The sequence below is a fragment of the Macaca fascicularis genome, chromosome 1 (genome assembly GCF_037993035.2).
Source record: "Macaca fascicularis isolate 582-1 chromosome 1, T2T-MFA8v1.1".
Classification (NCBI taxonomy): Eukaryota; Metazoa; Chordata; class Mammalia; order Primates; family Cercopithecidae; genus Macaca; species Macaca fascicularis.
The window spans coordinates 36,538,988-36,551,785 of NC_088375.1; the positions used below are offsets into that span (position 1 = coordinate 36,538,988).

The window sequence follows — 12,798 nt, forward strand, 5'->3', positions numbered from 1 at the left end:
TGGCGACCCAGGGGCGACTGACCTGTCCTCATGGGGCTTACGGTCCTTAGCAAAAGACAGATGTAAAACAACTAATATTACAGTAAATGAATCATAATTTTGTGAGATACTCCTGAAAGTATGTAGCAGGACGCTCTGCTCTGGTCCGAAGGAAGAGCCATTTGCACTCAGTGGGAAGGCTAGCCTTTTTCTGGGCAAAAGAGGCGGGGGATACATTTAGATAGGCAGAAGCTCCGAGCAGAAGTCAAGGCAAATTAAAAAAGCAACAGGAGGAAGGAAAATGCTTCTCACAAACAGAAGCTGACCTAGGGGACCGCAACTCTCCAGTCCTGCTGCCTGGCTGCCTACCTACCCAAGAAAAGCAGGAAAGAAAAAGCAAAGATGGGGTGAGGGGGATGGAGGACAAATAAAGGAAAAGAAAAAAGAAAGAGCGAAGGAAGTGAGAAGCGAGAGGCCAGTTTATGTAAGCGGGCGGGGCGGCGCGGCCGAGAGGTGTAGAGACCGGCACCGGCGCCGGCGCCGAGGGAGTTAAGCGGACGGGCCTGGTACGGAAGAGGTTAAGGGGGGCCGTCCGGCGCGGGTCCGGTAGGGGCCGCCTACTGGGGCAGGGGCGGGGCCGCGCCGAGCGAGCGCTGGGATTGGCCGCGGGGCAGGCATTACGCTAGGACGGTACCAACAGTCGGGGGCCGCGGAGGCGGGGGGTGGGTGTGGGACTGCCGCTCTGCGCGGGGAGAGGTGGCCTGGGAATGGCCGGGCCGGGGGTGGGCGGGAGCCGCAGTGGCGGCGGCGGCTGGGGGCGGTGAGCGCGGCGTGGGGCTGCCCCTCCCCGGAGGCGGCGGGGGCGGCCGGGCCCGCGCCGCACCGCACCGCGCGGGCGGCCATGGAGCGAGCCTAGGGCCCGACAGGTGAGTGGCTTGGGGGCGGGGGAGGGCGCGCGACCCCCGCCCCCGGCGCGGCGGGCGGGAAAATGCGGACCGGCACGCGGGCGGGGCGCGGTGCGTGGCGCGCGCTGGGCTGGGGCCGCCTGGGGGCGGGGCGCCTCCCTGAGGGGCCGGGCACCGGTGCCCTGAGCCGTCCCCAAGTGGCCGCGGGCGGGTCCCGGGCGAGGGCCCGAGGCTTCCTGGGAGACCAGCTCGGGCCGCGCGTCGCTGCCTGCGGTCGCGGCTGAAGGGACGCGGCCTCGGCCGCCACCTCCCTGGCCCACCTGAGGCGCGGGCCCCACCTGGGGCCGCCTCAGGCTGCCAGGGGTCCTTCTAGTGACCGTCTCTCGTCCCCTTCCGCGGTCCCCAGAGGCGATTGGCCCCGGTGTCTCTCTTGTGTTTCCCGGAGCGCCCGTTGCGACAGCCCAGGGAACGCGCCCTCACGGGGTCTTTGCTGGGCCCGCCTCGTGGCCGGGAAGCGCGAGTGACCTGCAGGCCGGAGGCGGGAGGCGGGGCAACCGTACCCGGGGCCCGCGGTCTCTTGGGGTCGTGCGCCGGGCGCTCGCAGAAGGGCACAACTTAGGGAATGCTATGTTAGCCCTCAGTGGGCTGCGCTTGAGATTTCATTTCCGGGTGTGACGGCCCCGCGATTAAGAGCGGACCGATACGTTGCCCTTAATGATGAATGTGAATAGTTGTCGAGCTGCGTCCTTGATTGTGGGTTCTGATAAGAGATTCATTCTAATCTGACTTCTGTTAACCTGCCAGTCTCCGGATAGGAAGACAAGGGGTAGAAGGATGAATTGGAGGGAAAGTAGGGGTAACAGGGCTTGGTTAGTCTTTATGGAATTATTAGTCCTTTTAAAGGCCATACCATCATTGGGATGGATAAGGAGTTTCTAATTTGGGAAAATGAGAGTTGCTTGGTATTGCGACTTGGGTCTAGTGCCAGATATCAGCATCTTCCCCACCCAGCCAGCTTCCCTCTGGAGGTTTGATTTCTCACTTGGAAGTGAAGTAGGAATGTGGGGTTTTTTTAGCCTTTAGCCTTTAAATTGTAGGACTTTATAAATCTATAATCTGGTACAAGTTAAGATTGCCGTTTATTAGCCACGCCTATCCTTCTTGCATTGTAAATTCTTGCATAAATTTCACTGGCGTTGATTTCTAAAAATCTGGTTAGGGATCTCAGTGTGCTTATGTATTACAAACATTTGAGTTTATGCAGGATCTTTGAGCTAAGCTTAGAGCAGTTCCTCAAATAGGATTTGTTATCACGACTGTCTTTGCGAAACTGAGGTACAAATGGTGAAGATGCTAAATTATTTGCCCAGACTCATAGCCAATCTCAGGGAGATTTAAAATCAGTGTTTTCTATTAATAACTTTTCTAAAGTTTGCAAAGATGTTGGACTTTGGCCTCTAGAACCGTACAATGGAATCAGTCAGCAGGAGTCCCTTTCCCATTTGAAATTGCTTATCAAAGGAGAATTAAAAAGGCACACACAAGTGTAATAATTCAGACTCTCAGCCCCACTGATGATAAAGTGCAGTGATAAATATGGATCATAAATATGATCAAGACGTCTTGGAGTTCACAGCATTTCTTTTCTGGCTGGTGAAAATGTGACATTGGTACGCGCTATTCGTTTCTCTAGAACTAGCAGAACAATAGCTATGTTTTGGTGAATTAATGGAAGCTAGAAAACACATGCCCTGCTTTTCTTTTTGGTTCTTAAGATTAGAGAAAAAGAAATCACTGTTTCTATCATCTTTATTTTTATGATCTTTTATATCATGGAATTATGTTAAATTGATAATTTCTTGACTTTTAGTTCATTCTCTCGATTTCCATTTGTAGATTCCAGCCCTTTCACACAGCCTTAAAGTTTCTGCTTCTTATCTCTTCTGAATTTTAAATTCCTAAATGAAATTTTCTGTTCCTTTACTTTCAGGGCAGACTTCAGCTTCCTACACTTTGTGTGTCTGTCATTTCATTGGTGTAAAACCCTAAAGCCAGATACTTCTATTAATGCAAAAACACTGGCTATCAATCCAACTGCCCAATTAGCCTAGCCAGAACAGACTGCAGGAGCAAGGTTGTGAAGCTGCACCTGACTGGAACCTACACAGGCTACTCCCAGGCTGCAGGTGGCTTAGAACACCATATAATCACAGAAGCAAATAACACACCTCTACAGCATGTTTTGAACAGTAATCTGAAACACATTTTCTAGGCTTTTTTTTTTTTTTTTGACAAAGGAACTAAACAATTTAGTATGTACATTAGAATATTTCCCCTTCCCTCATACTGTTGTCCGTTTATTCATTCAACTGACAAATATTTATTGTACACCTTCTACATACAGGCACTGTCAGGTGCAGAGAGAAAAATACACAGATACACAGATTACTGTAACAATTACAACCAACTGCAGGGCCTCATTGTAACTGTGCTCCCCATCCCAATCCACAAAACCACCCGGCACGTAGTCCCAGAAGGACCTGACATTCAGATTCAGAAGACAGTCTGCTTTGTTTTTTTGGTTGTTTTTTGAGACGGAGTCTCGCTCTGTCACCAGGCTGGAGTGCAGTGATGCAATCTTGGCTCACTGCAACCTCTGCCTCCTGGGTTCAAGCGATTCTTCTACCTCAGCCTCCTGAGTAGCTGGGACTACAGGTGTGCACCACCACGCACAGCTAATTTTTGTATTTTTAGTAGAGGCGGGGTTTCGCCGTATTGGCCAGGATGGTCTCGATCTCTTGACCATGATCCGCCTGCCTCGGCCTCCCAAAGTGCTGGGATTACAGGTGTGAACCAAAAAACAACCAAAAAAAAAAAAAAAGTAGACTGTCTTCCGAATCTGAATGTCAGGTCCTTCTGGGACTACGTGCCGGGTGGTTTTGTGGATTGGGATGCGGAGCACAGTTACAATGAGGCCCTGCAGTTGGTTGTAATTGTTACAGTAATCTGTGTATCTGTGTATTTTTCTCTCTGCACCTGACAGTGCCTATATGTAGAAGGTGTACAATAAATATTTGTCAGTTGAATGAATAAATGGACAACAGTATGAGGGAAGGGGAAATATTCTAATGTACATACTAAATTGTTTAGTTCCTCTTTTTGTCAAAAGAAAAAAAGCCTAGAAAATGTGTTTCAGATTACTGTTCAAAACATGCTGTAGAGGTGTGTTATTTGCTTCTGTGATTATATGGTGTTCTAAGCCACCTGCAGCCTGGGAGTAGCCTGTGCAGGTTCCAGTCAGGTGCAGTTTCACAACCTTGCTCCTGCAGTCTGTTCTGGCTAGGCTAATTGGGCAGTTGGATTGATAGCCAGTGTTTTTGCATTAATAGAACTTAGAGCTCTTGGTAATGGGCATGCCAATAGCATTGACCTGACTGCCCTTGTCCCTTATTTTGAAGGTGGAAGAGGGGAGTTTTCCCTTCTTAGAGTACTTCTCCAGCAGTTCCTTCTTCTACACCTACATATATCTTCCTGTTTTCCTTCAGCTGTCGCTGTAACCCCAAGTACTAATGAATTTATTAACATAGGCCTGCGCTGCAGAACAGAAGCTTACTTTGCTATTGAAACGAGCTCCTGACTAACTTATAATGTCAACATGACTGCTCGAGCTGCCTAGAAGAGAACATCATGCAAAGATCTCACTTCTGATTTGGTCTTTCTTATCAAAAACAAGAGAAGAAATGCCTATCTCCGATGTAAAGAATCTGGGGGGTGCATCTGTCATCCCAGTACGAGATAAGAAAAATGTAAGCTGATGCAGAAAAGAGACCTTGAACTTTGGTAAATGTTTAAGGTCTGTACTTTCTGGCAAGATAACCCCTTTAGAGAAGAGGGTGCTAACTTGGGCATGTTATAAAGGCAGGTCAAGGAATATGAAATTATGAATGTGTAAAGAGGACAGAACCAAGTACAGAGGGAGGCAGTGAAGTCTATCATTCCATGCTCTCAAATGTTAACTTTCCGCTTTATATACATAGCAATGCCTCATTTACCTAATGTTGTTGGGAAATAAGGTATTATATGCCAAAATTTTTTTTAGTTATACCTTTTGTGGAAAAATGTTTTACAATGTATTATATGCTTTGGTTATTGTTACTAGCAGACTGGCAGTAGTTGAGTGAGGCTCTGAGATTATTTTAAAATGTAGGTTGTCCTCTCTGGTTTTTGAATTATTGAATCTACTTGAGTAGGATTCAGTTGTCAGTCTGTGTCTTCTTTCGGTGGTGGAAAGCTGCTCTTTTGCTACTGTTAGTATCCCTGCTGCCCTCTTTTAAATTTGCAGCTTCTAGCAAACTATCACAAGAACAGAAAACCAAACACCGCATGTTCTCACTCATAGGTGGGAACTGAACAATGAGATCACTTGGACTGGGGAAGGGGAACATCACACACTGGGGCCTATCATGGGGAGAGGGGAGGGGGGAGGGGGGAGGGATTGCATTGGGAGTTATACCTGATGTAAATGATGAGTTGATGGGTGCTGATGAGTTGATGGGTGCTGACGAGTTGATGGGTGCAGCACAGCAACATGGCACAAGTATACATATGTAACAAACCTGCACGTTATGCACATGTACCCTAGAACTTAAAGTATAATAATAATAAAAAAATGAAAAAAAAATTAAAATAAAAAATTAAAATAAATTTGCAGCTTCTTATCTGTGGAGTAGGAGCTTCCTGACATTGAACGTAAAGCAGCTAAATAGGCTTAGTTATGTTCTACCTTTTCTTCTCTGAGTATTAGGGTATGAACTTTGTAACCACTGTTTTTGTTGCCCAGAGACCTTTTTTGTTTGTTTCTTATCGTTGGTGTAGATTGTGAACTTGTGCTCTGTATAGGTGCATTTATGTTCCTGTAGTTCTTTCTGTAGAAAAAAACCAAAATAATATGAAAGTACTTACTCGTGTGCATTCTTGTTTTGGAAAGCACTGCCAATAATACTTGAAGATCTGATTTCAGTCCTGTCTTGTATCATCCTTGGGCAGTGTGTTAGACAACCTCCTTTCTTCCTTTTAGCATTTCCAAATTGTCCTTACTCTCAATCCCAGCCAATAATAGGAACCAGGTTGGCAGTAGCGGTGTTCTTGAAAGGTGGAAGCAGGATATACAGAAGGTGGCAACTTTAAATTGAGTGCATATAATTGGTATACATATTCGATATTTCTGCATCTTTTATATACTGTATACCCGAATTCATTGTAGGACTTATTTCCCCATGTCTCTGAAAGAGGCAGTCTTTAAACCAGAGAGTTGCCAGTTTAGAAGAAATTCTTATAACCCTAAAGGTCTTTCTCCCTTGCCCTTCTCTCCTTTTATTCCACAAACACTTATCAGATACCTCTTACAGGCCCTGCACTGTGCTAAGTTACTTGGAAGTACAAAACATGAATAAAATCTATCCCATCCTCAAAAAACTCACAGTATATTAAAAGAGACAGATGTGCCAAAAAAAAAAAAATGTGTGTGTGTATGTGTGTTCATATTATAACAGAGGGATCTTGCCTGGAGCCACCTAGCTGTAATTTCAGCACAGATCTGTTTGAGGTTCTACTGTTTCTGAAAGTGATCTGTGTGGGCTGTCAGCTTGACATACCATAGAATATAAGGCTAAAAATGCGAGGTCTATTGTTGTATAAAGTTTATGTGGTTTTCCAAGAACTGTAATGAATTGAACACTAAAGATGGAAGGCATATGAAAAGCTGAAGGAAAATGTTGTTTTATTTGTAATTCTGTATTTCAGCACTATGCAGGAATTACCTTCTATGATCTAGCCTTAAATGGTGGTTCTATACTGACAGTTGAGCTGTGAAATACCTGGAACTTGGGAAGTTTCATTATACCTGGTTTATTTAAAGGAAAATGCAAATTGTTACTCATTTCCACGTAGTGTCAAGATTACTGTGTGTGTGGGTTTTTTAGAACAGAACTTGCCAGCAGTATGAGCTAAAGTTTTTTTCTTTTCATTTTTCACGGAAGAGCGTTGCCCTAAATCAAGATTTAAATGGGACAGGTTGCAGGGATTTATTTTTTTTCAGTTTACTTATTGAAATTATTCAGTTACTGCCTATTTCATTTGTACTTTCACATCTAGCAAGAAAGACTACCTTAATGCTTCATTAATGCCTGGTGATGGTCTTAGTTTCCTTCCTTCAGAGGGAACTTGTTAGAGAATTTCACATAAGGGATTCTGAGTTTACAGATGTAAATAAATGTTTAAATGGAAGTGAAAACAGTAAGGAAAACCTGACACTTGGACCAATTTGGATTATGTGAGAATTAGATTTTGTATACCTGTACTCTTAAATTACTCTTAAGGCTTATCTTAAGGGCTTTAGCACATGAAAAGCTGTCATCTTTAAAACACAGAACTAATTTTCCAAACTGAAAACAGTTGTGAAAGGCATTCTATTTTAGCCTTTTTTTGTGAAATGGGAAAAGTTCATGCTTCCCATCTGTTTCAGTTACATTGAATGTGGTAGAATTGAACTTTGTAGAGAAGAGAAACAGGTTGGCCAAATTAGTGACAGCCTCCCAGTCTTCTGCTTTGCATGACACTCACTCTGAAGATATCTATTTGCATAGTCTTATCTACTTCTCAAATTTAGGCAAGGATTTGGTTCAGAAATACAAGACTACTAATTACTACTAAACTCTTAGTAATGCAATATGTGGATTTGGCCCCTCACTATGTAACCAAGAAGACAACATTATGGTGTATTGATTCCAATGAGGGTTTTCTTTGTCATTTTTCTCCTCTCAGGAGGTCATCTTTGTGTTTTGGTGTGGTGATAATGACTAACAAGTGATTGCTGTGGGTCATCCAGGCACTAATCTTAGCACAATACATGTAGAGATCTCAATCTTTTTTTTTTTTTTTTTGAGACAGGATCTTGCTCTGTCGCCCAGGCTGGAGTGCAGTGGCATGATCTTGGCTCACTGCAACCTCAGCCTCCCGAGTAGCTGGCTCATTCTTTTTTTTTTTTTTTTTTTTTTTTTGTTGAGACAGAGTCTCGCTTTGTCACCCAGGCTGGAGTGCAGTGGCCGGATCTCAGCTCACTGCAAGCTCCGCCTCCCGGGTTTGCGCCATTCTCCTGCCTCAGCCTCCCGAGTAGCTGGGACTACAGGCGCCCGCCACCTCGCCCGGCTAGTTTTTTGTATTTTTTTTTTAGTAGAGACGGGGTTTCACTGTATTAGCCAGGATGGTCTCGATCTCCTAACCTCGTGATCCGCCCGTCTCTGCCTCCCAAAGTGCTGGGATTACAGGCTTGAGCCACCGCGCCCGGCCAGCTCATTCATTTTTAACAACCCTGTGAGTTAGGTAATAGTATTCTTGTTTCTTTTTTTTTTTTTTTTTTTTTTTTTATATGCAGAAACTGAGACCCAGAGAGGTCAGAAGTTAAATCTCTTTCCCAAGACCCGCATTAGGTGGTAAAGGAAGCATCCAGCATTCTGAATCCAGAGGACATGCTTTTAACCCCTCTGCTACAGAAAGCTTATATTTAAAATAAAAAGGTGAATTAAGAAGCTATTTCTTGAATGGAGAATTAGCAGAGAAAGGAAGAAAACATATCTGTAGAAACTGATTAATGCTATTACTTGGTATTAGTTTTTATTTTTAGTTGAAGACCCTCATGTGAAGATGAAAGGAAGAATAGCGTGCTGTTGTGGCAGGCAGCAAAGCAGGAGTGGGCTGGTTTTCCCAGGGTACTCAGCATTTACTGAGATAATAAACACTTAATGCTGTTTTATATTGGAGGTTTTGACTTTCTGGACATCTTGACTGTCACACAATACTAAAAGATTTTTGAATGCTGTTAATTTTACTTATCACTGCCACTAACCGTCAGGAGAGACTACATTTATTTCTAGGGAACAGGGGATGTAAATTCGTAACAGCTAATAATAATATGCACAGTACCCTACTGTCACTGCTAGTTAAAAATCAAAAGGACAGTATACCAGACAGTCCACGGTAAAAGTGTGTGTGTGTCTAACCTTTTTTGCACTTAAAGATGTGATTTTTGCTATTTATGCTTTGGCCGAAGTATAGAAGTTAGGCTTTATAAACCAGACTTTTGTCGATGTGTGAATGTGTCAGGTTAGCCTTGATTGCTCTGTGCTTTAAGTCTAAGTAGGGCTCTGAAGTATGCAAGTGGATTTTAGTAAATGATCCAGTTGAGAATATATTTCTTCTTGTGGTGCCTTTAAGAGACTTTGTTAATTATGTATCTTTCTAAATATACACAATGAAGACAGAAAAATATAAATGACATATGACTTTTATAACAAGTATATCGCTCCTCAGAAGCCATTAATAATCATTTACAAATATGACCTAACAATATATCAAATCAATTTTTATTTGTACTTAATGGTTAATTTAGTGATTACCCCCTCCCTGAGATAATTGTTTTTAGTCACATAATTTATTTCCCTATGTCTTCTCCCCTGGTATTTTTAGTATCCCCAAAAGGAGTTGATGGGGGCAGAAGAGATGTGAGAATGTTGGGTTTTACGGACTACCTCAAAATAATAGTGGCTTAAGACAATGATTTGTTCGTTCTCCTCCCCTCCCCTCCCCTCCCCTCCCCTCCCCTGCCCTCCCCTGCCCTCCCCTGCCCTCCCCTCTCCTCCCCTTTCCTCTCTTTGACAGACTCTTGCTCTGTCACCAGGCTGGAGTGCAATGGCATGATGTTGACTCACTGCAACCTCCGCCTCCTGGGTTCAAGCGATTCTCCTGCCTCAGCCTCTCGAGTAGCTGGGGCTACAGGCGTGAGCCACCATGCCTGGCTCATTTTTTGTATTTTAGTGGAGATGGGGTTTCACCATGTTGGCCAGGCTGGTCTCAAACTCCTGACCTCAGGTGATCTGCTCACCTTGGCCTCCCACCCAGAGTACTGGGAGTACAGGTGTGAGCCACCGTGCCTGGCCTATTATTTCTTATAATTTTATAGGTCATCTGGTCTCACATGTTCCTGCTCACATCATATAGGCTGGGGTCACAACAGTGACTATATTCTGCCAGACCACAACTGGGACTGGAATGTCCTTGCAAGTGTCATCTTCATGTCTGGCACTTCAGCTGGGGTGCCCAGGATAGCCAAGGGTTGGCTGGACCTCTCTCTCCATATAGATCACTTGTCATTTGGTAGTCTTAGCTTGAGCTTCTTTACATGGTAGCTAGATCCCGTGAAAGTAGAAGCTGCCAGATCTCTTAAGGCCAAGGCCCAGAACTGGCACGCAGTCACTTCCACAACATTCTGTTGTCAGAGCAAGTTACAAAGCCAGCCCAGATTCACAGGGAGGAAAAACAGACTCCACCTCTCTCTCTGTCTCTCTCTCTCTTTTTTTTTTTTTTTTTTTTTAAATAATAGAGACAGCATCTTGCTGTGTTACCCAGGCTGGTCTTGAATTCCTGGGCTCAAGCAATCCTTCTGCCTCAGCCTCCCAAAGTGCTAGGATTACAGGTGTAAACCAGCGTGTTTGGCCCTGACTCCACCTCTTGATAGAAGAAATTGTTAGTGTCTGTCTTTCTAGACAGTCAACAAAAAACTTAAATTCAAGTCTTACCTCCTATACTCACCAAACCTTCAGAGTTTTACTGAAACCCACAATTACCAAAGAATTTTGTAAAAAGATCCTTGTGGTTCCTACTCAGGATCAAGGGCAAAGAGATTGTGTGCATAAATATAATTCTATACCAGTTAGGAAATCCCACCCCTTTGCCTCAGATCTCCTTTGTTATTAGTCTTCTGCTTGAAACATTCTTATCGAACATTTCCCTTGTGGTGCTTTATGTTTACAAGGCATGTTACATTCTGCTTAAATCATAAGAACCTCATTTGATCGTTAAATTAGAAACACAAAAAGTGAAACTTACGTTTACTTTTACCATAGCTTTCACTTTTAGTTGCTATGAGCAGAGGTTGGTATTTATTTCTTCTCTATGACCTCAGAGGTAGTATTGTGAGCTTGTCACTTAATCAAAGGGCAATTCAAGGGGATACTTCTAATAAGGCTTGGAATCTCATTGGTGGCTTGTAGGACTCTCTAGTAAGGTAGTAAGTGTTAAGGCCAGGTGTTCTCATGTTCCTCAGCAGCCACATACATTGAGATTTATCACATGATCTGTAGACCCCCACACCAACATGCTTTTCTGTAAATGTTCCTCCACCATCAGCCAGATTTTTTTTAAGTACAATTTCCATTTTATTTTTCTCCAGAGAATGGTCTGTCTTCAGTCTTTAAGGACTCAGCTCCTTACACAGGCTTTGGTGGGGGTTGTGGGGCAGAACCCACAGGTCTAAATCCAGGTAGAGGTGTTCGGTCCTTGTGGGCTTCATGAGATTGATTCCTGATTACTTTGCTGTGAATTGCACAACTCAAACAGTAAAGTAGCTTCACAAACAGCTTGGGAAGCATACAGGCATCAAAGACGCTTCTTCAGAAATGTCCCTGACTGCTGTGGCCTCCACTGTATTTTGAATGATGAATTTCTTAATGGCCTTGTCCTTGGGCACACATCAGGCACAGTTCATGCAGCAAATAGGTTGCACATGGCTGTGGCCGTTTTTGACATGATCTTTGTTCCTTATTTTCTTTGTCATCTTGGAGGCATGGACCGGAGAGGAGATTCTTGAAAGAAGACTTTACATTAAGACCTCACTTTTTTTCTGTGGAATCTATATCTCTTCTCAGAAAACAACTTTATTAATAGTCTTAAGTTTGCCCTTATACAATATTTATCAAATGAGATGAGTGTGTGTGTGTGTGTGTGTGTGTGTGTAGAATGAAAGTGAATTAGCCAGCTGGGTGTGGTGGCTCACACCTATAATCCCAGCACTTTGGGGGGCCGAGGTGGGCAGATCACTTGAGGTCAGGAGTTCAAGACCAGCCTGCCCAACATGGCAAAACGCCGTCTCTACTAAAAATACGAAACTTAGCCGGGTGTGGTGGCTCACACCTGTAATCCCAGCTACTTGGGAGGCTGAGGCAGGACAATTGCTTGAACCCAGGAGGTGGAGGTTGCAGTGAGCCGAGATAGCACCACTGCACTCTAGCCTGGGCGATAGAGCGAGACTCTGTTTCAAAATAAAAAAAGAAAGTAAATAAGTAAATTAGCCTCCGTAGCAAGCCTCATGTAGCTGATGGCGCTAAGGCTGAAACCAGGGTTCAGTAGGAAAATTCCTTATAAAGGTCTGCTTTCCAGAACTCCAGGTTGGGAGTTTATGCCAGCTTTTCATGTGAAAACTATTTACAGTTATGCCATTTGTACTGCCTTTTTTATATTTAACACTTTTAAAGTTATGTTATTACCTTGAGTTTATTTGTTCTTTGAGGTAGTTTCTGTTCTGCATAACAGAAACATTAAAATAAATGACCGTAATATAACTGGACATTGTTGCACTGTTTGAAGCATTTATCGGAGGAGCTGAGGGTGTGATATAGAGCAGGCACATTCTTCTGGGAATGTTAGTGAGGTTTTTGTGAATAGTTTGAATATACACAGTGAATTTGCTTTTATTTCCTTAGTGTCTGAAATGCGGAATCTTTGGAAAAGTCCAGTTTGCAGAATATAGTATGCTCCTTGTCCCAAATTAAAAAGGAAAGATTATATGTCGTGAAAACCCTGTCTTGGATACTTTCTCCTCTCTCACATATAAAGGAGTGAAGGGGATCATTCTAAGGAGCCAAGATTCTGAAAGGAGAATTAAGAACTATATACAATAAGCTATTATACAAGGCCAAATGTAGTTAAGTACTGGCCGAAAGGAGGGAGAAGTGACTTTAAGAGTGTGAGGAGGGACCAAAAATTGTCTTAGAGATGGCCTTGGAGATAAGCCTTAAAAGGA

At 43.8% G+C, this 12,798-nt stretch overlaps 1 protein-coding gene and 1 pseudogene across 3 annotated transcripts in view; one reads left to right on the plus strand and one right to left on the minus strand.

Annotated features, from left to right (window-relative positions):
• Nucleotides 1-612: 612 nt before the first annotated feature.
• FAM20B (FAM20B glycosaminoglycan xylosylkinase) overlaps nt 613-12,798 on the plus strand; it is a 49,297-nt gene continuing 37,111 nt past the window's right edge. For 2 of the 3 annotated variants that reach the window (XM_045393315.2, XM_074024688.1), the window contains exon 1: nt 678-905. The gene's annotated coding sequence lies outside the window, so the exon portion shown is untranslated. The other variant, XM_045393324.2, reaches the window with a different exon arrangement.
• LOC107128956 (small ribosomal subunit protein eS26 pseudogene) lies at nt 11,173-11,565 on the minus strand (annotated as a pseudogene).